Source organism: Vulpes vulpes, chromosome 9, assembly GCF_048418805.1.
Source record: "Vulpes vulpes isolate BD-2025 chromosome 9, VulVul3, whole genome shotgun sequence".
Classification (NCBI taxonomy): Eukaryota; Metazoa; Chordata; class Mammalia; order Carnivora; family Canidae; genus Vulpes; species Vulpes vulpes.
The window spans coordinates 60,469,039-60,491,007 of record NC_132788.1 but is presented as its reverse complement, the minus strand read 5'-3'; the positions used below and the strand labels follow the sequence as shown (position 1 = coordinate 60,491,007).

The 21,969-nt window shown below is 43.8% G+C and overlaps 1 long non-coding RNA gene across 3 annotated transcripts in view; it reads right to left on the bottom strand.

Annotated features, from left to right (window-relative positions):
• Positions 1-1,734: 1,734 nt before the first annotated feature.
• LOC112933713 (uncharacterized) overlaps positions 1,735-21,969 on the bottom strand; it is a 49,967-nt gene continuing 29,732 nt past the window's right edge. For 2 of the 3 annotated variants that reach the window (XR_011994321.1, XR_003237724.2), the window contains 2 exons: positions 14,671-14,788; positions 1,735-2,183 (listed from right to left, as the gene is read on the bottom strand). This is a non-coding gene — a long non-coding RNA (uncharacterized lncRNA). The remainder of the gene's footprint in view (positions 2,184-14,670; positions 14,789-21,969) is intronic. The other variant, XR_011994322.1, reaches the window with a different exon arrangement.

Here is a 21,969-nt window from a genome sequence, read left to right as displayed (position 1 = left end):
GACATGGTGACAGTAGCCTTCATGTGGACAAGGGAACAGGCCTCATCCCTGCTTTCCCAGCAGTCCCAAAATGCCCTCATCCCTGATTCTTGTTTGAGCCTAAAACAGGGTAGCCTGCCAAAACATAGCTGAGACTGAAATGCTTGCCAAGTGAGTGTGGCTAGAGGGACACCCTTAAGTGACTGAGACAAAATAATGTGTTTTTTTCATATGTCTATATGTGTAAGCTGATGCTTTAATGGTCAATGTTATGTCTCAACCCGACCGGACCCAGAGGCCAGACATTTGGTCAAACATTGTTCTGGATGTCTCTGTGAAGGTGTATTTTGGATGAGATCGACATTTAAATAGGTGGGATCTGACTAAAGCAGATTGCTTTTCATAATGGGGGTCCATGCCTAATCAGTTGATGGCTTTAATAGCATAAGGACTGACCTCCCCTGAGCAAGAAGAAATTATGCCATGCAGGAGGCCTTTGGACTCAGACTGTGACTCTTTTCTGGGTAACCAGCCTGCTGGCCTACCCTGCAGATTTTGAATTTACCACACTGCCACAATTATATGAACCGATTCCTTAAAATAAATTTCTATGTACATATGTACGTGTTCTGTTGATTCTGCTCTTCTGAAGAACTCTAATATAGCACCACACGCTTTTTAGCTCCACCCACCCAGGGAAGATTGTTCATATTCATCCTTCCTGTGTCTGCTTTTAGACAGCACTTCCTACAGGAAGTCCTCTCAGGCCACCATAAGTCTCACCCCAGAGCTGCATTGGGTGGCGCCTTCATGTTCCCATAGCAACATGTACATTTCCCATCGTGCAGCTTTCATTTTCCCCTGACAGAGCTTTTCAAACTGAGTATTATTTTCTGTGTCCTCAAGTAGATTATGAGCAGAAATGAAATCTGTTTTACTAACAGGGCCTGATACATAGTTGCTGAATGATGAATGAATGAAAAGAATAAGCAGATGTATGAATTCTTGTATGAATTTCTGCCACTGCTATTAACAAATTACTACAAATTCAGTGGCTAAAAACAACATAAACTGATTGTCTTGCAGTTCTGGAGGTTAGGAGTCTTGACACCTGTCTCCTTGGGCTAAAATTAAAAGTGTCAACAGGGTGGCATTCCTTTATAAAGGATCTAGAAAGAATCCCATTTCTTTACCTTTTCTGGTTTCTTAGAAGCTGCCACATTCCTTGGTTCAAGGTCCCCTTTCTCCATCCTTCAAAGCCAAGAATATTGCATCTCTGACCTGATTCTCGAGTTTTTTTAAGGACTGGCATGCTTAGGTTGGACCCATCTCTATATAGGAAAATCTCTTTGTCTCAAAATCCTTAATTTAATAATATCTTCTGAAGTTCTTTGGCCATGTAGTGTGACTTATTCACAGGGTCCATCCAGGGATTAGGATGTGGACATTTGGGGAGTGTTCTTGCTATCCCAGTGCTCCTCTGTTACTTTAACAGACTGCTCAGTTTTTCCCTTTATGGTCTCCATCTCCACTAAGAAGCACTGGAACACAGTTCAGTGCACCCACCCGACAAATGAGAAAAGAGGCCCTGGAGAAAGGGGCATTTGTTTTTTTTTTTTTAAATAATAAATTTATTTTTTATTGGTGTTCAATTTGCCAACATACAGAATAACACCCAGTGCTCATCCCGTCAAGTGCCCCCCTCAGTGCCCGTCACCCATTCACCCCCACCCTCCTCCCCTTCCACCACCCCTAGTTCGTTTCCCAGAGTTAGGAGTCTTTATGTTCTGTCTCCATTTCTGATATTTCCCACACATTTCTTCTCCCTTCCCTTATATTCCCAGAAAGGGGCATTTGAGTGCCTACTGTATGCCAGGTGCTGTGCTAAGGAACCTCTTGTGGCTTGTCTTCAAGCAACCAGAGAAGAATACATTATTGTATATATGACACTACTGAAGGACTCTGCAACGCAAAAGATGGAAAACCCAACACAACTTGCTTTAGCAAAAAATACAGTGATAACAAACCCCAATGAGGTGTTCAGGTCCAGCTGGATCCAGGTGTTCAAAGGATGTTATCAGACACCTTCCACTCTATCTCATGGCTTTGTGTTGGCTCCTTTCTTGTCAGGTTCTCCTTTCATAGAAGCAACATGGCCATGAGCAGCCCGGAATACAAACCCTTGCCGGAGATCTCTGAAACCCCTGTGGAAAGAATTATTTCTCAACACTTCCAACAGAAGTCCTTGAATTGAATTCCACCGAACCTTCAGGGGTCCAGCATCCATCTCTGAACAATGAGGGCCTGAGGATGGAATACGCTTGTAGGCCAGGGCTGAAACACAGGCCTAGTTTGGAGGCCAGCCTTTCCCAAACACAGGGCCCGGGTGTGCAGGGACTGCTCTCCAGAAGAAGCAGGTACTACTACCAGAAGTGACAATGCCTATGTGTAAAGGAAGAAAGCCCTCACTATCAGGGAAAAATGCCAATTATCATCATATCCATTTTATAGGAGTGGCAACTGGGGCACAAAGTGGTTTGGTACAATGCTCTAGATCACATAGCTGGGAAGCAGCCATGCCAGGACTCAAGCCCTGATCCCATTCCCTAGCAGGTGGCAGTTCTAGAACTCAGGGCAGGGCTCCTGCACACCTGGATCTCTCTCACTTTGTCTCAACACTCAGACCGTATCAAGAGATGCACTTTGCTTGTTAGCTGCCTCCCTGGACCTCAAGGTCAGGCTGGGATTGTGCTGTCTGTGCCCCGATATTTATGTCCTGTAAGTGCCTCCTCTCCTGCAGAAGCACCTCTAATCAAGGCAGGAAATTGGTACTGGCCACCAGCTCCTTTGAAGTCATCTGTGGTGACAGATTTCACGTGAGTCTTCATCCCATCTTAACACATTTCCAAACAACAGACACAGCTTACTGGCAAAGGCTCCACCTCATGGAAAACCCTCTTTCCAAGGAAAGGGAGGCCGGATGGTGGGGACAATGAGGGTGCTCATAACAGAGATGAGTCTTCTGGGAGGTTCAAGAAATAGCTGAGAAAAAAATAACTAAGCCTTTGTAAGGCAGTTCCTGGAACTGGAGCCAGAAATTAAAAGGATAAGTATCCCCTCCCAGAAGGTAAAGAGTTTCATTAGGGTAATAAGTGGGATGAGCAAGACCCCCATGGCAGGTGGTGAAACTAGGAAAGTTGTTCCCCCAGGGATGACAGGACCAAAAATACATTGTTCCAAAAGAGGGAAGGGGCAAAGAACAAACATTTACCAAGGGCTTACTCTGTGCTAAGTATGTGACATCATGAGGCTTACTTCTCCCAGTCATTATTCTGAGCAGGCACATTAATTTATCCCTTTAAGTTTATTATTTTTGTTTTATTTTTTAACAGAGAAGGAACCTGAGGCTCAGAGAGGTAAGGCAACTCGGTCAAAAGCACACAGCCAAGAAATGGCAGAGTTGGATCCAAACTCAGATCTTTCTGATTCCAGTCAGTGTTCTTTCCTCCCATGATGTACATACAGTAGGTTATGAGAGAAAATGTGGACCTCCCATGAACATTTTAAACTCACTGTTTCTGGAAAGCCCCCATCAAAAGCAGAGTGCTGGGTTGAACAGACCAGATGATGTTCAGGTCAATGCTCAACTTCTTAGGAGCATATAATAGAGAAAATGTCAGGAGGCAGAGTGTGGAGAGGTGACCGGAGGCTCCCCCATCTCCAGTAGGTGTATATAAAGGTCACACAAGTACATGGCAGGAAGGCAGAATGATGCAGCAAGCTGGTAAGACCAGATTATTGGTAACTGCTGTCCCAGGTTCTTCAAGGGTTCCCCACCACTACCTCAGCTACTGTCCTCAGAAACCCCAAACTTTCCTATGATCCAGGAACTAAACGGGTCTCCAGGCCCCAGCTGCCCTGCCAGCTTCTTTTTGGCTATTAAGTATTTTTGATATTGCTCTTGCTTAAATGCATAGACTTTCAATTCTCACTCTGCCCTGGTCCTTAAAAGTGCTGGATCTGCAGTAGGCAGGGCACACACACTTGCAGTACTACATGCCATTTCTCATGCATCTAAGAAATAATTACTATTTCTTCACTGCCTATTGCCTATTATTCACTTCACTCACAGAAGCCCTGGGAAGTGGGTATCTTACCCCTTGAATATGGGCTGTTGGGACCCCAGTCAGGTCTCCATAACCAGGCCAGTATACCCACCACCAGCTGTGTAGATGTTGCCAAGAGCTCAAAGCTGCCCCCATCTCTGGAAAATTGCACTATGCTGATAGAAGTCTCACAGTAGCTTACACCCCTCCAAGAGCTTTCCACAGCCAGTGTTGAGAAAGGGATGCAAAAAAAACCAGCTCCCAATTCCACCTGGGGTTGTGAACAACTTAGTAGTGCAAGGAGTCCCATAGTCCCCAGGGGATCCGGCTGAGGCTGGGCCTTTTTTTTTTTTTTTTAAAGACTTTATTATTTTATTCATGAGAGACACAGAGAGGCAGAGGCACAGGCAGAAGGAGAAGCAGGCTCCACGCAGGGAGCCTGATGTGGGACTCGATGCCAGGACCGCAGGATGACGCCGTGGGCAGAAGGCAGGTGCTAAACCGCTGAGCCACCCAGACATCCTGAGGCTGGACCTTACCTGGGGTCACTTTCCCCCTAGGCCCCTCCCTCTTCCCTATCCTGTTTCCCTCACCCTTTACAAGTTTTCCCTCAGTAAATCACATGCACTCAAAGCCCTGAAACACCCCTACCCCATTTTACAGGACAAGAAACTAAGCCTTACCTAGAAGAACCCCAACTTGGTTGGTCCCCAAAGTTCAAGCCCTTTCCGCTTCTGTCATCCTGTCTGCCCAGAATGACAGGTCAGGAGCGGAAACCCTCGTCCCCACAGGGATGGGCAGCTTTTCCTCCCTCAGCAGCAGCCCTGGGCTGCCTTGGCAGCATCAAGGCTCCTGTTGCCTCCCCCACACTGAGTCATCAACCATGCAGAGCAGTGACAAATCATAGAGCAGGACTGGGCGGCCGGCTGGCACTCAGAATGGGATTTCTCAGAAGCCTCAGCCCTGCTTAGCTCAGGAAGGCAGGGGTTTGGGAGGGAGGGGGTGGCTCCTCTTTACTCCTGCCTCACCCAGGGCTGGAGACCCAGGGCCTAGGGGCTGCTCTGCCTCTTCCAGTTGAGCATCTCCTGAGGGACAAACTCTCCAAGGTGTTTCAGGAAGGATAGGGCAGGTGGCAAAGCCCAGATCCTAGGAGCTAAGCTGACTCGGCCACCAAAGCTGTACAGCAGGGTAGCCGGAGGCAGACGATGTCCCTGGAATGCACCAAAGGCCAGCCACACACACCCTGTTTAGTTAGACCCCTGTGGCCCAGAACGTCAGAGGCAAACTCTTCAACTCTGAATTCCTGCCTCTTCCAATTTGGCTCCAGACACTTCCTCTCTTTTTTTTTTTTCTTTCATTTTTTTAATAAATTAATTTTTTATTGGTGTTCAATTTACCAACATACAGAATAACACCCAGTGCTCATCCCGTCAAGTGTCCCCCTCAGTGCCCGTCACCCATTCACCCCCACTCCCCGCCCTCCTCCCCTTCCACCACCCCTAGTTCATTTCCCAGAGTTTGGAGTCTTTATGTTCTGTCTTCCTTTCTGATATTTCCCACACATTTCTTCTCCCTTCCCTTATATTGCCTTTCACTATTATTTATGTTCCCCAAATGAATGAGAACATACACTGTTTGTCCTTCCTCTCTAATTGCCACTTCTGCTCTCACCGTTTTCATTTAATTAAAGAAAAATTTACATACATTGAAATGCACAGATCTTGGGTGTTATCAATAAACAGAATTGGGTAAATGTATACACCCATGTAATCAACATGATTCTCGGCATACAGAACATTTCCATGTTCCTTTCGCATAGGCAATCACTGTTCTGGTTTCTATCACTGTGAATTAGATGTACCTGTTCATGAAAATCATATAAATGGAATCACACAGTATGAACTTTTGGGGGGTCTGGCTTCTTTTATTCAACATCATGTCTGTGAAATTCATCCATGTCTGTGAAATTCAACCATTGGGCAGTTATGCCTTCCTTCCCATTACTAAGTGGTATTCCATTATGAATACATCACAATTTGTTTATCCATTCTCCCACTGATGGCCATTTGGGTGATTTCTCCTTTTTGGCTTATGAACAGACTGCTATGAATATTCTTGAACAACTCTTTCTGAGGGCATTTGTTTTCATTTCTTGAGGATTAATAATTAGGGGTGGATGGGTGGATTGTAGGATAGGTATTAACTTTGTAAGAATGTAACAAAATGTTCTCCAAAGTGGGTGTACCATTTTACACACCGACCAGCAATGTTTGATATCTCGAACTGCTTTATGTCCTCACAAACATTTGGCGTTTCAGTGCTGTTAAATTTAGAAGTGGCATTTCCCTGATGACTTACGAAGTTGAGCACTTTTTCACATGCTCATTGGCCATTAGGATATATTATTCTATGAAGCATCTGTTCAAGTCTTTTGCCTATTTTTTAAAAAGCTTTTTTATTATTTATTTTTGTTAACCATTTTTATTTATAAATTGAAAAGAAATACTCTACAACTCATCCTGTCTTAGGAATAATTAGAAATTGATTTATTTGGGATCCCTGGGTGGCGCAGCGGTTTGGCACCTGCCTTTGGCCCAGGGCGCGATCCTGGAGACCCGGGATCGAATCCCACGTCGGGCTCCTGGTGCATGGAGCCTGCTTCTCCCTCTGCCTCTGTCTCTGCCTCTCTCTCTATCTCTCTGTGACTATCATAAATAAATAAAAATTAAAAAAAAAGAAATTGATTTATTTGTGCTGTGATACACATAACATGTTCTCAGGTTGGGGTTCTCTTTATTCTATAGTCAATGTCTCTTCCAAAGGATGAAATCTCTCTGGGAAACCTCTGGCAGAGAGGATAGAGGTCATGATGTATCCTTGGTTGGTACTATTACATCTTAAATCTCCATGGAGAACACTGGACTTCACATTGTCCGTGTACTTTCTTCTAGCTCATTGGCTGAGTATTTTAATACTTTGTAATCAAATTTGTAAAAGTTGAATCAGTCATCTTCTATTGAGATAACTTAATTATTGGCTTCCCATCCAACATCTATTTCCCCCTTCCTTCCTAATTCTTACTGTGTTTAGCACTCATTCTTTACCCATTCAGCCATTTGCTGCAGGGAAGGTTGATAGCACCCCAAGATCCAGGCTGGGCCTCAGTGACTTGAAAGTAAGTGTGTCCATTGGAGGCTGAGCCGGGGTGGGGGGGTTTCCTTTCTTAAGAGAAAATCCTAAGAAGGTGAGCTCTCTTTTCTGCCTCAGGACATTGTTTTGTCTGGAGTCCCTTGAAATAGCCTACTACCAGTCTAAAACATACTTGAAGACTGCTGAGCAGAGAGATGTACCAAAATCTGAATCCTTGACACCAACATTCAGCTACTGAATCAGTTGATCCTGCGGGCTCCATCTGCCTCTGGACTGCAAGCTTCTTGAGTCAATAGCCTTTCTTATTGATTAAACTAGTGGAGATTTTATTTATGTTACCTGCAGCTAAAAGCCTCCTAATACAAATGCTGTGTGTATATGCTATTCTTTTAATTATTTTATTAAACTATATAACAAAGAACAAAGTATATGGTTCAGTGTTTTTAGTATAGTTATACAGGATATACTATAGTATAGTATATACAACTCGTAAGGTTGTGCAACCATGTCTGCTATTTGATTCCAGAACATTTTCATCACCCCAAAGGGAACCCTGTACCTATTAGCAGTCACTCCCCTCTCCCCTCCCCTAGCAGCATCTGGCAACCATTGATCTACTTACTGTCTGACTCTATGAATCTGCCCATTCTGGAAATTATATCATACAATATGTGGCATACATACATGTGGCATACATATTTGGCTAGTTTTTGTTTTTGTTTTTTTTTTTAAGATTTATTTATTTATTCATGAGAATCACAGAGAGAGAGGCAGAGACACAGGCAGAGGGAGAAGCAGGGTCCATGCAGGGAGCCGGATGTGGGACTCGATCCTGGGTGCCAGGATCACACCCTGATCCAAAGGCAGACGCTCAACCACTGAACCACCCAGATGTCCCTGGCTTCTTTTGCTTGGCATAATGTTTTCAAGATTCTTCCATGTTTTTATCTTCATTCCTTTTTCATGGATGAATACTTTTCCATTATATGGATAGGCCATATTTGTTTATCCATTCATCAGTTAGTGGACATTTGGGTTGTTTCTACCCTTTGTCTCTTATGAATAATGCTGTTATGAATATTTGTGCACAATTTTTGTGTGAACATATGCTTCCAATTCTCTTGGGAATATACCTAGGAACGATATTATTGGGTCATATGGTAACTTTCTGTTTTACTTTTGGAGGAACTGCCCATCTGTTTTCTACAGCAGCTTGCACCCTTTTACATTTCCACTAACGAGCATAAAAGGCCCAGGAGCCCTACATCCTTGCCAACACTTGTTATTCCTGGGTTTTATTTTTCCTTTTATTTTAGCCATCATACTAGATGTGAAGGGGTACCTCACTGTGATTTTGTTTGCATTTCCAAATGACTAATGATGTTGAGTTTCATGTGCTTATTGGCATTTGTACATCTTCTTTGGAGAAATGTCTTTTCAAATCCTTTGTTTTAAAATTGGGTTATTTGTTGGGGTTTTTTTGGTAAAGATTTATTTATACATTTGAGAGACAGAGAGAGAGAGAGAGCACAGTGGGAGAGGGAGAGGGAGAAGAAGAGAGAGAATGTCGAGCAGACTCCCTGACAAGTGGGGAGTCTGACATTGGGCTGTATCTCAGGACCCTGAGATCATGATGTGAGCTGAAATCAAGATTCAGACTGAACAGACAGACTGAACTGACTCAACTGACTGAGCCACACAGGTGCCCCTGGTTTATCTGTCTTTTTATTGTTGAGTTGTGTTCTTTATGTGTTCTGAACATTGGACTTTTATCAAAGATATGATCTGCAAATATTTTCTCCTGTTCTGTGGGTTGTGTTTTTCACATCCTTGATGGTGTTATTTAAAGCACAAAAGTGTTTAATTTTGATCAAGTCCAGTTGATCTATTTTTTATTTTGTTGCTTGTGCTTTTCTCTTTTTTGGTATATTTTTTATTGAAGTTTGATCTGCCAACATAAAATATAACACCCAGTGCTCATCCCATCAAGTGTCCCCCTCAGTGCCTGTCACCCAATCACCCCATCACTCTACCCACCTCCCCTTACACTACCCCTTGTTTGTTTCCCAGAGTTAGGGGTCTCTCATGTTCTGTCTCCCTCTTTGATTTTTCCCACTCATTTTCTTTCCTTTCCCCTATAATCCCCTTCACTATAGTCCCAATATGAGTGAAACCATATGACTGTCCTCCGATTGACTTACTTCACTCAGCATAATACCCTCCAGTTCCATCCACATCGAAGCAAATGGTGGGTATTCATCATTTCCAATGGCTGAGTAATATTCCGTTGTATATATAGACCACATCTTTATCCATTCTGTCGATGGACATCAAGGCTCCTTCCACAGTTTGGCTACTGTGGACATTGCTGCGATAAACATTGGGATGCAGGTGTCCTGCCGTTTCACTGTATCTGTTATCTTTGGGGCAAATCCCCAGCAGTGCAATTGCTGGGTCGTAGGGTAGCTCTATTTTTAACTCTTTGAGGAACCTCCACACAGTTTTCCAGAGTGGCTACACCAGTTCACATTCCCACCAACAGTACGAAAGGGTTCCCCTTTCTCCACATCCTCTCCAACATGTGTTGTTTCCGGTCTTGTTAATTTTCACCATTCTCACTGGTGTGAGGTGGTATCTCATTGTGGTTTTGATTTGTATCTCCCTGATGGCAAGTGAGATCTAAATATGAGACAAGAATCCATCAAAATCCTAGAGGAGAACACAGGCAATACCCTTTCGAACTTGGCCACAGCAACTTCTTGCAAGATACATCTAGGAAGGCAAGGGAAACAAAAGCAAAATAGAACTATTGGGACTTAAGATAAAAAGCTTCTGCACAGCAAAAGAAACAGTAAACAAAACTAAAAGACAACCTACAGAATGGGAGAAGATATTTGCGAGTGACATATCAGATAAAGGGTTAGTATCCAAGATCTATAAAGAACTTATTAGACTCAACAGCAAAGAAACAAACAATACAATCATGAAATGGGCAAAAGACATTAAAAGAAATTTCTCCAAAGAAGACATACACATGGCCAACAAGCACATGAGAAAATGCTTGTGCTTTTCAGGTCATAGCTAGGAAACCCATTGTATAATCCAGCTAAAAATAACACCAGTTTCCTCTAAGAGTTTTGTAACTTTGGCTCTTACACTTAAGGTCTCTGATTCAATTTGCATGTGGATGTCCAGCTCTACGATCCTTTGTTGAAAAGATAATTCTTCACCTGTCTTGGAACTCTGTCATAAATCAGTCATAAATGCAGAGGCTCATTTCTGGACTCTCAACTTCCAGATGTATGTATCTATCCTCATGCCAGTACCACAGTCTTGATTACAGTATGTTTGAAGTAAGTTTTGAAATTGGGAAGTATGATTTCTCCACCTTTGTTATTTTTGAAGGTTGTTTTAGCTATTCTGGCCCTCTTGCATTTCGACATAAATTTTAGGATCAGCTTATCATTGCCAAAAAAAAAAGGGACAACTCTAATTTTAATAGAGAATGCATTGAACCTGTAGAAAAATGTGGGCAGTATTGCCATCTTAACAATATTGTCTTACCCATGAACACAAATGACTTTCCATTTATTTAAGTCTTTTTTAGTTGCTTTCTAAGTGTTTTCCCTATAAAAGTCTCTCACCTCTTTTGTTAAATTCATTCCTAAGCATTTTAATCCTTTGATTCTAAATGGAATTGTTTTCTTAACTTCATTTTTGGATAATGCATTGTTAGTACATAGAAATATAGTTGATTTTTGTACATTTATCTTGCATTCTGCAACTTTCCTGCACTCATTTGCTCTAGTAGTTCCTTCGTTCATTCATTCCTTCCTTCTTTCCTTTCTTTGTGATTTATTCTTCTTCTCCCTCTTCTTCTTCTCCTCCTCCTTTCTGATGTTCATTCCTTAGGATTTTCCATATTCATAATTATGTGAAGACTTTTCTTTCTCTTGCCTAATCTTCCTGGCTACAACCTACAGTACAATAGTGAATGGAAGTGATGAGAGTACATACCCTTGACTCATTCATGATCCTAGAGGGAAAGCTTTCAATCTTTCACCAGTAAGTATGCTATTAGCTGTGGCTTCTTCATCGATGTCCTTTATCAGGTTGAGAATGTTCATTTCTATTCCTTCCAGGTTGAGAAGTTTTTGTCATGAGAAGGTTTGGGTTGTCAAAAGCTTTTTCTGCAACTCTTGAGATGACTGTGTGATTTTTGCTTATTGTTCTATTGATATGATTAAATAATTTTTGGATGTTGAACTAACCTTGCCTTTCTAGGATAAATCTGACTTTGTCATAGTGTGTAATCCTTTGTATAGATGGCTGGATTCTGTTTACTCGTGTTTTGCTGATGATTTTTCATCTTTATCCACAAAGGATGTTGGTCTGTAGTTTTCTTATGACTTTTTCTGGCTTTAGGTATCAAGGTAACATTGGCAATTTGTTATTCTGAAAGGTTGGTAATAATTTCTGCTCTTTCATTCCTGATTTTAATAATTTGAATCTTCTCTCTCCTGTCCTGATCATGTAGCCAAAGGTCTATCCGTTTTGTTTGTTTGTTCAAAGAAACAACTTTTGGTTGTATTAATTTTCTCTATTATTTTTCTGTACTCCCTTTCACTCATTTCCACCATAACGTTTATTATTTTTTTCTTCTGTTTGCTTTTATTTCAATTTGCTCACATTCTAGTTTAAGATTGTTAATTAAAATTGGGTTATTGATTTGACATCTTGCTCCTTTTTTTTTTTTTTTATGATAGTCACAGAGAGAGAGAGAGAGGCAGAGACATAGGCAGAGGGAGAAGCAGGCTCCATGCACTGGGAGCCCGATGTGGGATTCGATCCCGGGTCTCCAGGATCGCGCCCTGGGCCAAAGGCATGCGCCAAACCGCTGCGCCACCCAGGGATCCCCTTGCTCCTTTTTTTATAGGTATTTACAGATGTAGTGATTTTCTAATTTCATTCAAGTGTAGGCCAAGAACACACTTTATATGGTTTGTCTTTAAAAAATGTATCAAGTTTTGAATTATATTGAGACTTATCCTATGGCCCAGTTTATGATCCATCTTAGTGAATGTTTCCTGTACCTTAAAAGAAGGGTATTCTGCAATTATTGGAGGGTTGAGCTCCTAAAATGTCAGACCAAGGGGATTGATAGTGTTCAAAGTTTCTATAGCCATACTGATTTTCCCCTACTTTTTCTTCAATTGCTGAGAGTTGTTACTTTGCCAAACATGATGATAGATTTGTCTGTTCTTCCCTTAAGCTATGGGGTTTTGCTTTACTTATTACAAAATTATGTTATTAAGCGCCTGTACATTTAGGATTAAATTGGCTCTCTTGTCCTTATGAAAAATCTCTCTTTATCTTTGTTAGTTCTCCTTATCTTGAAGTCAGTTTTGGGGTGTCTGGATGGCTCAGTCAGTTAAGCATCTGCCCTTGGCTCAAGTCTTGAGATTGAGCCCTGAGTCGGGGCTCCTTGCTTGGTGGGGAGCCGGTCTCTCTCTTTGTCTGCGTACCCCTCCCCCTGCTTGTACTGTGTGTGTGTATCAAATAAATACATAAAATCCTCTTATTTTTTTTAAAGATTTCATTTATTTATTCATGAGAGCCAGACAGAGAGAGAGAGAGAGAGAGAGAGAGAGAGAGGCAGAAACACAGGCAGAGGGAGAAGCAGGCTCCATGCAGGGAGCCCAACATGGGACTTGATCCCAGGTCTCTAGGATCAAGCCCTGGGCCAAAGGTGGCGCTAAACCGCTAAGCCACTGGGGCTGCCCTAAAATCTTCTTTAAAAAAATGAATTGTGTCTGATATTTACATAATATCATCTTTTCTTTAGCTTACCATTTGGAGTGATATATCTTTTTCTGTCTTTTGTGCTAGGACATGGCCCCAGTGCTTGATCTTTACTCTTAGGTGTGGCCTTTCTGAGCTGTCAACTTAATGTCCAAGATACTCAGTGAGGTCTGTCCACTCTGGGATGGAACTCCATCAGGTGATCACCAGTGTCTGGGCCTTGCAGACTCTCCCTCTACATGTGCACTCCAGTCCTTAGCCAAGGATCTACCAGAAACCCCCACATGGACTTCTCCTCCTCCCCACCCTCTGCCCACCGCCATCCTCCTCTGTGTAAATCCCTCCCCTCTGGTTCTCTGACCTGAAAATGTCAATTACTTCATCAGATTCAAACTCTGCTCTCTGCCACCATCCTACACCGTGATCTGGAAAGTGCCTCTAGGCTAAACGTCATGGTGAACATGAGGCTTCACTCATTTGTTTCCCCTCTTTCCATCTGGCTGTTGCCTTTTTCATGGATGAAAAGTGAAATTCCCATTCTTAGTTTCTTTAATTTCATAAGTTAAAATGCACACAGTAAAAAAAATAAAAGTGTATAGGAAGTTATTTGGTAAAGAGTGTCTCAGCCATCTTGAATCTAAATATCCCACTGTCTCTCCCCAGAGGCAACCAATGTCACCAGCTTCTTAACTATCCTCTCAGTGCTATTCTCTAGATGCTCCTTCTGAAAAACAGGAATTACAGATATCACAAACTTGCTTTAAGAGACACCACTGATGTCCTGCCCTTACCCCATGTCCTTGTGATTTCCTGACACTCTACACTGACTACTTCCAATTCTAACTACCTGGCTTTCCTTGCCTGCAGATTTCGTCGGGTCACAGGAGTCCTCTCAGCCTGTGCCAGGGCAGGCTGCAGTGCCAGGAACTTCATGCCTCGCTCTAAGAACTGACCTCAACCAAAGGCTAGCAGCAGTTGACACATAATCGTGCCATCCTCTTGCCTCTCCACTGGGATCACCAAGGTGCATTCAACACTGTCTCCCAGAGCTCCCCAGGGGGATTGAGTCTCAGTTGCTGAAAAAATAATCTGCTCAGTAGCACACACTTTGTTGTCTTCTCTCCCTTTCCCATCTCACTTCCCTCTCTCCTCCCAGTGCTTCCTGGGATAAACTATTTACTAGGTCTGTCTCAAAGTCTGCTTCTAGGGAGAAGTGACCCAAGACTCCATATCTTACAGTTTGATTTGTTTACCTAACAATGTATGTCTGAGATCATTCCACATTGTTTCCAGCATCCAACCACTTCTTGACACTACTGTGTGGCTCAGGCCACCATTATCTTTCCCCTGGTTGCTGCAGTGACATCCTAAAAGGTTTTCTTGCTTTTGCTATTGTGTCCAGTTCCTAGCTCATCCTCAACACAGCTCTGGGGGTCCTGCTGATTCTACCAGGGTCTCTCCTCTGCTTAGAGCCCTCTACTGGCTCCCCATCATACTCAGAGTAAATAATGAAGTCCTTGATAGCTGTTGGGGCCCTACATGAACCGACCTCACCTATTCTCTCCCCATTACTTTGTCCCAGCCATTCTGGTCTCCTAGGTTTCTGGAATATAGCAGGTATTCTTGAACTCACCTGGTCATTCTTGAGCCTTTGCTCTGGCTATTGCCTCTGCTTGGGGGAACTCTTCCTCAGGTATCTTCATTTACTTCCTTCAGGACTCCATTTTGGTGGATCTTCTCTGTGAGGCCTCCTCAAGAAACAAATTATTTATTTATTTATTTATTTATTTATTAAGATTTTATCTATCCATTCATGACAGACATAGAGAGAAAGAGGCAGAGACACAGGCAGAGAGAGAAGCAGGCTCCATGCCAGGAGCCCGATGCGGGACTCGATTCCAGGACCCCAGGATCGTGCTCTCGGCCAAAGGCAGGCGCCAAACCGCTGAACCACCCAGGGATCCCCCTCAAGAAACAATTTAAATTTTAACACCTCTCTCTCACCATTCCTATCTTCCTTCCTTATCTTATTTTTTCTCTATTAATCTCAGCAACATGTAATGCCCTGGAATCACCTTTTTTCTCCTTGAATGTCTTTAATTCTCTCACTTGCCGAACATAAGAACAATCTCAATATAGTGTGCTATTACTACCACCATCATCATTCTGTTCAGACCTGGTTTATAACCTGGGCACACCATGCCATAGTTATTCACATGTCTGTTGTCCTCATCAGGTGTTCTCCAAGGGCTGGGCTCAGGGCTCTTTGAGCTACATGTCCGGGTGCCTAAGACAGGGTCTGACACAGCCAAGGCCCCTGTAAGTGTTTAATGAAGCCTGGGTCCTTTTCCAGCACCATGTATGGAGCAGGCAACAGACAGCTAGAGCAAAATGAAACCAGAATGAGAAAGCTTTCTTTGAACATCTGGAATTGGCATGACTGCCCTCAGGGCAAAGAGAGGAAGGCTCTGATTGATTCTCTAGGCTCACTGGTAAAGTCCTCGACATAAACCTCAGGACTGCTGGGGAGGCCTGGACAGAGGAACTCAAGCTGAGCTGAGTTTAAGTCCAGATCTGACACCATCTGTGTGACTTTGGACAAGTCCCTTCATCTGCATGAGCCTTGTTGCCTCATCTGTAAAATGGGCATGACAACACTTACCTCAGTGGTTATGTGTATTGGGGTACCACTAAGGCACCTGACACAAAATGGATGCTACATATATGACCATACGAGGCAAATTTTTACCTAGCACTTCCCATAGGCCCGGCCTCGCAAACAACCCTTTATAAGCACAATCTCCTCTAATCCTCACAATACACCCCACCAGGGAGGTGCTATTATCACCTACCTTTTACAGATGAGGAATTTAAGGCTTAGAGAAGTAATGTGATTTTCCCCAAAGTGACCCAGCTAATTAGTTACTGAGCAGACTTCAAACCAAATATGTCCAGGCCAGAATCTGTGTTCTTAATTGTATTCTCCCCACTTTCCGCAGCCTTTCTTAGGTATTTCCTCTCTTCTCCTGCCCCTCAAAGACCAGGAAATAGCATTACCTAGAGGCCAGGGACCTGGGTATTGATGATAAATGACTTTTCACCTCTATCATTTACTGACTATATGGCATTGAGCCAGTTATTTGCCCATTCTGAACCTCAGTTTCTGTATTCATTTCCCAAGGCTGCTCTAATGAATTACCACAACCCAGTGGCTTAAAATAACACACAGTTATTATATCACAGTCTGTAGCTCAGGAGTGTAAGGGGCTCAGCTGGGTACTGTGCTTGGAGTCTCACAGGCTGCAATAGAGGTGTTGGCCAGTCCGGGCCCTTGCTGGAGGCTCTGGGGTAGAACCCACTTCAGAGTGGAGTCAGGTTGTAGGCAGGATCCAGATGGTATGGCTGTAGGACTGAGGTCCCTGTTTCCTAGCCAGCTATCAGCTGGGAGCCAGCCTCTGCCTCTAAGGGCTGCCAGCACTCCTCAGGCAAGCCCAGTCTCTTCCATGCTTTGGACCTCTCTAGCTGCTCTTTCTGCTTCTTCTTTGTCACTCCAGCTCAAGAAAGTTCCCTGCTTTAGTAGCTCATGTAGGAATCCCTGGGTGGTGCAGTGGTTTGGCGCCTGCCTTTGGCCCAGGGCGCGATCCTGGAGACCCGGGATCGAATTCCACGTTGGGCTCCCAGTGCATGGAGCCTGCTTCTCCCTCTGCCTATGTCTCTGCCTCTCTCTCTCTCTCTCTCTCTGTGCTATCATAAATAAAAAAAATTTAAAAAAATAGCTCATGTAATTAGATTGGGTCCACCAGATAATTTCCCTATTTTAAGATCTGTAACTTTAATTACATCTGCAAAGTCCTTTTGTCATGTAATATAGCATATCCACAGGCTCTTGGGATTAGGCCATTGACATCTTTGGGAGGGGCTGTTCTGCCTTCCACAGTTTCTTTTGTTCCTTTATTCAACACATATTCATAAGCGATGTAGCAGATACTGTGAGTGCTGTCAGCACATGCCCAGCCCAGCTTCCCACAGCCAGCCTCTGCATCACCTGGCCACAAGCTTTTCCCAGCCAGATGCCAGAGTGATTTCGAAGAGTCCCCTAGAGTAGGACAGAAGTGCTGGGGAGCTCACATACACCCAGCAGCAACTGTCAACCTATGGCTGGTGGAATTAGTGGATAAATCCCCAACTCCATCCCCCTTCAGATGGGTAACTTGGAGATGTGTGTGTACACTGGCTGCTGGCAGGCTTCATCTCCAATTGCCCAGGGTGGTAACTTAACAGAGCACGCTTTCCCCGCTGCCTCCTTGTACCTCACTCCTTCCTGCTTGCCTCAGATCTCACCAATTTTTGCTGCTACCCTTGCTGCAGGGTCTCCTCTGGGGGTAACCAAGACCAGCATTTGTGACATGACAGCCATGTTCCCCATCTCATAGCATCACTGTGAGGATTAAATGAGATAGTGCTTGTAAAGGCTTCATTATAATACTGGCACGCAGTGAGCACTCAATAATTGGCTGACTAGATCAACAACTCCTCTGCTAATAGTAATCATGTCTCAGACCCAACTCTAAGGCCAAAGGCCAGGCTAGTGGCTGGCCAGTTTAAAGGGAACCGGTCACTCTACAGGCAGATCCATTATCAAACAGGGACTAAATTGCCTGGCTAAGTGCAGAAGAAGGTGGTAGGTGTTGTTATAGCAACTGATGAGCCTTTCTGTGTCCTCAAGGCCAAGTGGGCGGTGGAGCAGGGGAGGAAGAAGCTCCTCAAAGGATACCATCAGAAAGCAAAGGGGGGCAGGCCAAGGGAAGCCCCACATCCCTGCTCCATCCTGGCCTGAGAACTATGACTTCTATGCCCTGAGACTAGCAGGGGGCCAGGCAGGCTGCTTTCCTTCTGGAGTGAGGGGCGTAGAGGTGATCAGAGGCCAGGCAGGGGGAAAAGCATGCAATCCATAGCCCTCAGGCCCTTAGCTCTGAATAATCACAAGGCTATAAGCTTTATGGACACAGGAAAGCAGGTCCTCACCCTGGGTGGAGTGAGTGCTCTGGAAGTGCTAGTCTAAGAATAGAATCTGAAAGCTCTGGAATGGGACTGGTCTGGCCCTTGTAGACCTGGATAGAGGAACTTGCTAATGACTAGTGGTGCAGCCACATCCAAACTAAGAAGCCAAGTCACCTCTCTTCCCTTTCTCCCTTCCCTGCCCCGTATGATATTGATGCATATCTTTGCATTGTCATCCTATGTGAATTTTGTGACCTCTCTCCCATCTGTCCATCCATCCATGGGTATATTGAACTCTGCCATATGCCAGGTACTAAGCAAGGCAAGACAATCATGATCTTGGCCTTCTTGAGACTCATGAGCTCATGGGAGAGGCAGACATACAGACAGACTATGGCCATCCATAGAGGAAAGCACACAATGTAGGTGGTAGGCCAGCAGTTCCCAACTGATAGCCCATGGGATGAATTCATCCCACTGAAATTTTTTAGAGTATTTTAAAAATAAGTACATTTAGCATAAAATTCTTAAGTTTTAGGTTCTCATGAAAAATAAGGTGATCTGGTAATCCTGAGCCTCATGGTGACAATCACTAGAACCTAGTAGCATAACCCCTCCAGTTCTCTCCAGTTCCCACTGCCCCCTATTGTCCTATACCTGGCCCCAGGCATTTCAATCAACTTGCCAGAAGTAGGGTCAGGACAACTCAATACAGCAAAAAAACACCTCAACCTTAAAGGTCTAGCCTCTGAATAGCTAACAAGGCTGAGCTACAGTGGAAATCACAGCCCTTGCTCCAGTGATGTCATAAATGGAGATGTGTCAGCCGGGGTGAGTTGGGAGAGAAATGTTCAGAGAGCACCATCCTAAGCACAGGTTCTGGGACCCTCAGGCCAATACCACCAGGTATGCAGCCCAGGAACATTGATAACCCAGCCTAACCTCTGGCATAGGAACCCTGGTTGCCACATCTGCTTCTCCAGCTTTGCCTGATTCAGGGAATTCTTCAAGCTCACTTCACAGCTCTGAGGGTTTTGGACTGTCACTCTGGGTGTCTATCAGAACCTGGATTAAGTACTTAACTATGCTATATGTTGCCGGAGGTCTGTGCTTCAGTCAGGAGTCTTACAATGCAAACTGCAGAAAGAGACTCAAGCTAATGTAAGCAAAAGGGAACTAAGTGGATTCATATTGGGGGGCTTGGAACTGAGTGAAGGTTGGAGAACCTGGCTGGGATGGAGGCAGGAACCCAACCAAGGTCAGAGGGCTAGGATGCTAGGACCTCGAGAGTGGGGCTGTAGCAAGGGCAATCTGGTCAGGATGTCACCACCTGATGAGTCAAGTCCAATTGTTTTCATGTCTTTGTCCCTCTGTTAGAGTTTCAGATTCCCAAGAGAGATGATCAGTAAGTTTGTTGGTAGGTCCTGGGTCAAAATTTTAGGCTGGAGGAAGGTTCCTGTCTTTACTCCCATTAGCTATACCAAAAGGTGGAGGTAAGTCCTCAAAAGAAAATTGTCAGGGATTGGAGTCAGACTCCTTCGAATATGCCTTGTTTTCTAGACTTGGCTTGGGAAGCATCCAAAAATTTTACATGATTATAAAATAAAAGTTTTAAAAATCACTAAAAGTGAAATACAACAAGCCTTAAAAAGGAAAACATTGTGGATGTAACCAGACAGGGAAGAATTATGATTGAAGACACAGTAATTTGACTGTACACCCATAGTGGGATATACCTGAAGAGCCCTAAGGACAAAAATAGCTGCAAACATAGCCAAAAAGTGACAAATGTGCTAAGGACCTAGCATGTGTGGTCTCTGTGTGAGACGCTAGGAGACACTAGTGAATAACGCAGACACCCCTACCCTGGTGCAATCTCTCCCTTTCCAACATCATCCCAACTTCTTTAAAATACTTTTTATAAAAAAAGAAAAAAACTTTTTATGATGCAAAATGTCAAACATCCACAAAAGTAGGCAGAATGGTATAATGAGACCCATATGTCCTTCACCCAGCACCCCCATTATCAGTCCTGTTTCATTTCACTCCACCCCCACTACTCTTTCCCTTCCCAGATTATTCTGACAAATTCTAGACTTCATATTATTTCAGAATACCTCCATGAATATTTCAGTGTGTCTCTCTAAAAGATAATGACTCCTTGAAAGAATAAATAACCACAACACCATTATCACACCTAGAACAAATAACAACTCTTAACAGCAATGAATACTCAGTGTTCAGATGTCCAATTATCTCATAAACATTATAAAATGCTTTACAGATTGTTTACAGATTGTTTGCTTCAACCAGGATCACAGAAGTTTCACATACTGTGATTAGTTGATATGAAGACTATTAATTTATGGGTCCTCCCTCCATTTTAAAGGGGAAAATTTTCCCTTTAAAATTTATTTCTTGGGGCACCCGGGTGGCTCAGTGGGTTAAGTGTCTGCCTTCGGCTCAAGTCATGATCCAGGGTCCTGGGATAGAGTCCCACATTGGGCTCCCTGCTCAGTGGGGAGTCTGCTTCTCCATCTCCCTCTTCTGCTCTCCCTGCTTGTGCTCTCTCTCTCTCTCAAAAAATTAACATCTTTTTTTTAAGATTTTATTTATTCATGAGAGATGCAGAGAGATTGGCAGAGACACAGGCAGAGGAAGAAGCAGGTTCCATGCAGGGAGCCCGAAGCGGGACTCGAGCCTGGGACTCCAGGATCAAGCCCCAGGCCAAAGGGGTGCCAAACCACTGAGCCACCCAAGGATCCCCTGAAATCTTTTTAAAAATGTATTCCTTTTTATTTTTTTAAAGCTAGATTGCTTTTTCTATAGAGTTTTCCAAAAAAATCAGTTTGTGGACTTTGCTGATTGCATCAGGGTGATGGTGTTCACACATTCCTGTATTCTGAATTTCCAGGAAACTGGTAGTTGAGCAGAGCTGTGTTGTCCAGGACAGTAACCACGAGCCACATGTGGCTACTGAGTACTTAAAATGTGGCTCATCCAAGCTGAGATGTGCTGTATGCATACAACACACACCAGATTTCAAGGACTAAGTATGAATGAAGGATGGAAAACAGTTCATCAATCATTTTTTGGTATTGATTATATATTGAGGTGATAATGTGTCAGATATCCTGGGTTAAGTAAGAGCTACTATTAAAATTAATTTCACTTCTTGGGGATCCCTGGGTGGCTCAGCAGTTTAGCGCCTGCCTTTGGCCCAGGGCATGATCCTGGAGACCCCGGATCAAGTCCCACATCAGGCTCCCTGCATGGAGCCTGCTTCTCCCTCTGCCTGTGTCTCTGCCTCTCTCTCTCTGTGTCTCTCATGAATGAATAAATAAAATCTTTATAAATAAATAAAATCTTCGGCTCTGCTGCCCTGCTACAGCCCCCCAGGAAGCTCCAGCCCCTGGAGGCAGGGTCCTCGGGGAGGAAGAGGAGGAGCCACCTCGGGTTGGGGAGGGCCGACCAGCTGGGAGGGAGGAGGAGGAGGAGGAGGAAGAGGAGGAAGGCACTTACCACTGTACAGAGTGTGAGGATTCCTTCGACAACCTCGGGGAGCTGCATGGGCACTTCATGCTGCATGCCCGGGGTGAGGTTTAGGCAGAGATCCCACCCAGGGAGCTTGGCAGAAGGGGTGGGATGGGAGGAGGGGGCTGAGGAAACTGGGGTAGTCATAATGGTCATGGGGGGGTGGGGGTACCGCCGATGTGTGTCGTCTTAGCAGTAGATGTGTGAAGGCCAGAATAAAAGCCAAATTCTGTGTGTGTCGGTCAAAAAAAAAATAAAATAAAAATAAATAAATAAATAAATAAATAAATAAATAAAATCTTTTAAAAATTAAAAAAATTAATTTCACTTCTTGTTTCTCTTTTTCCATGTTCTTTCTAGAAAATTTAAAATTACATATGTGACCTGTTTGACTTGC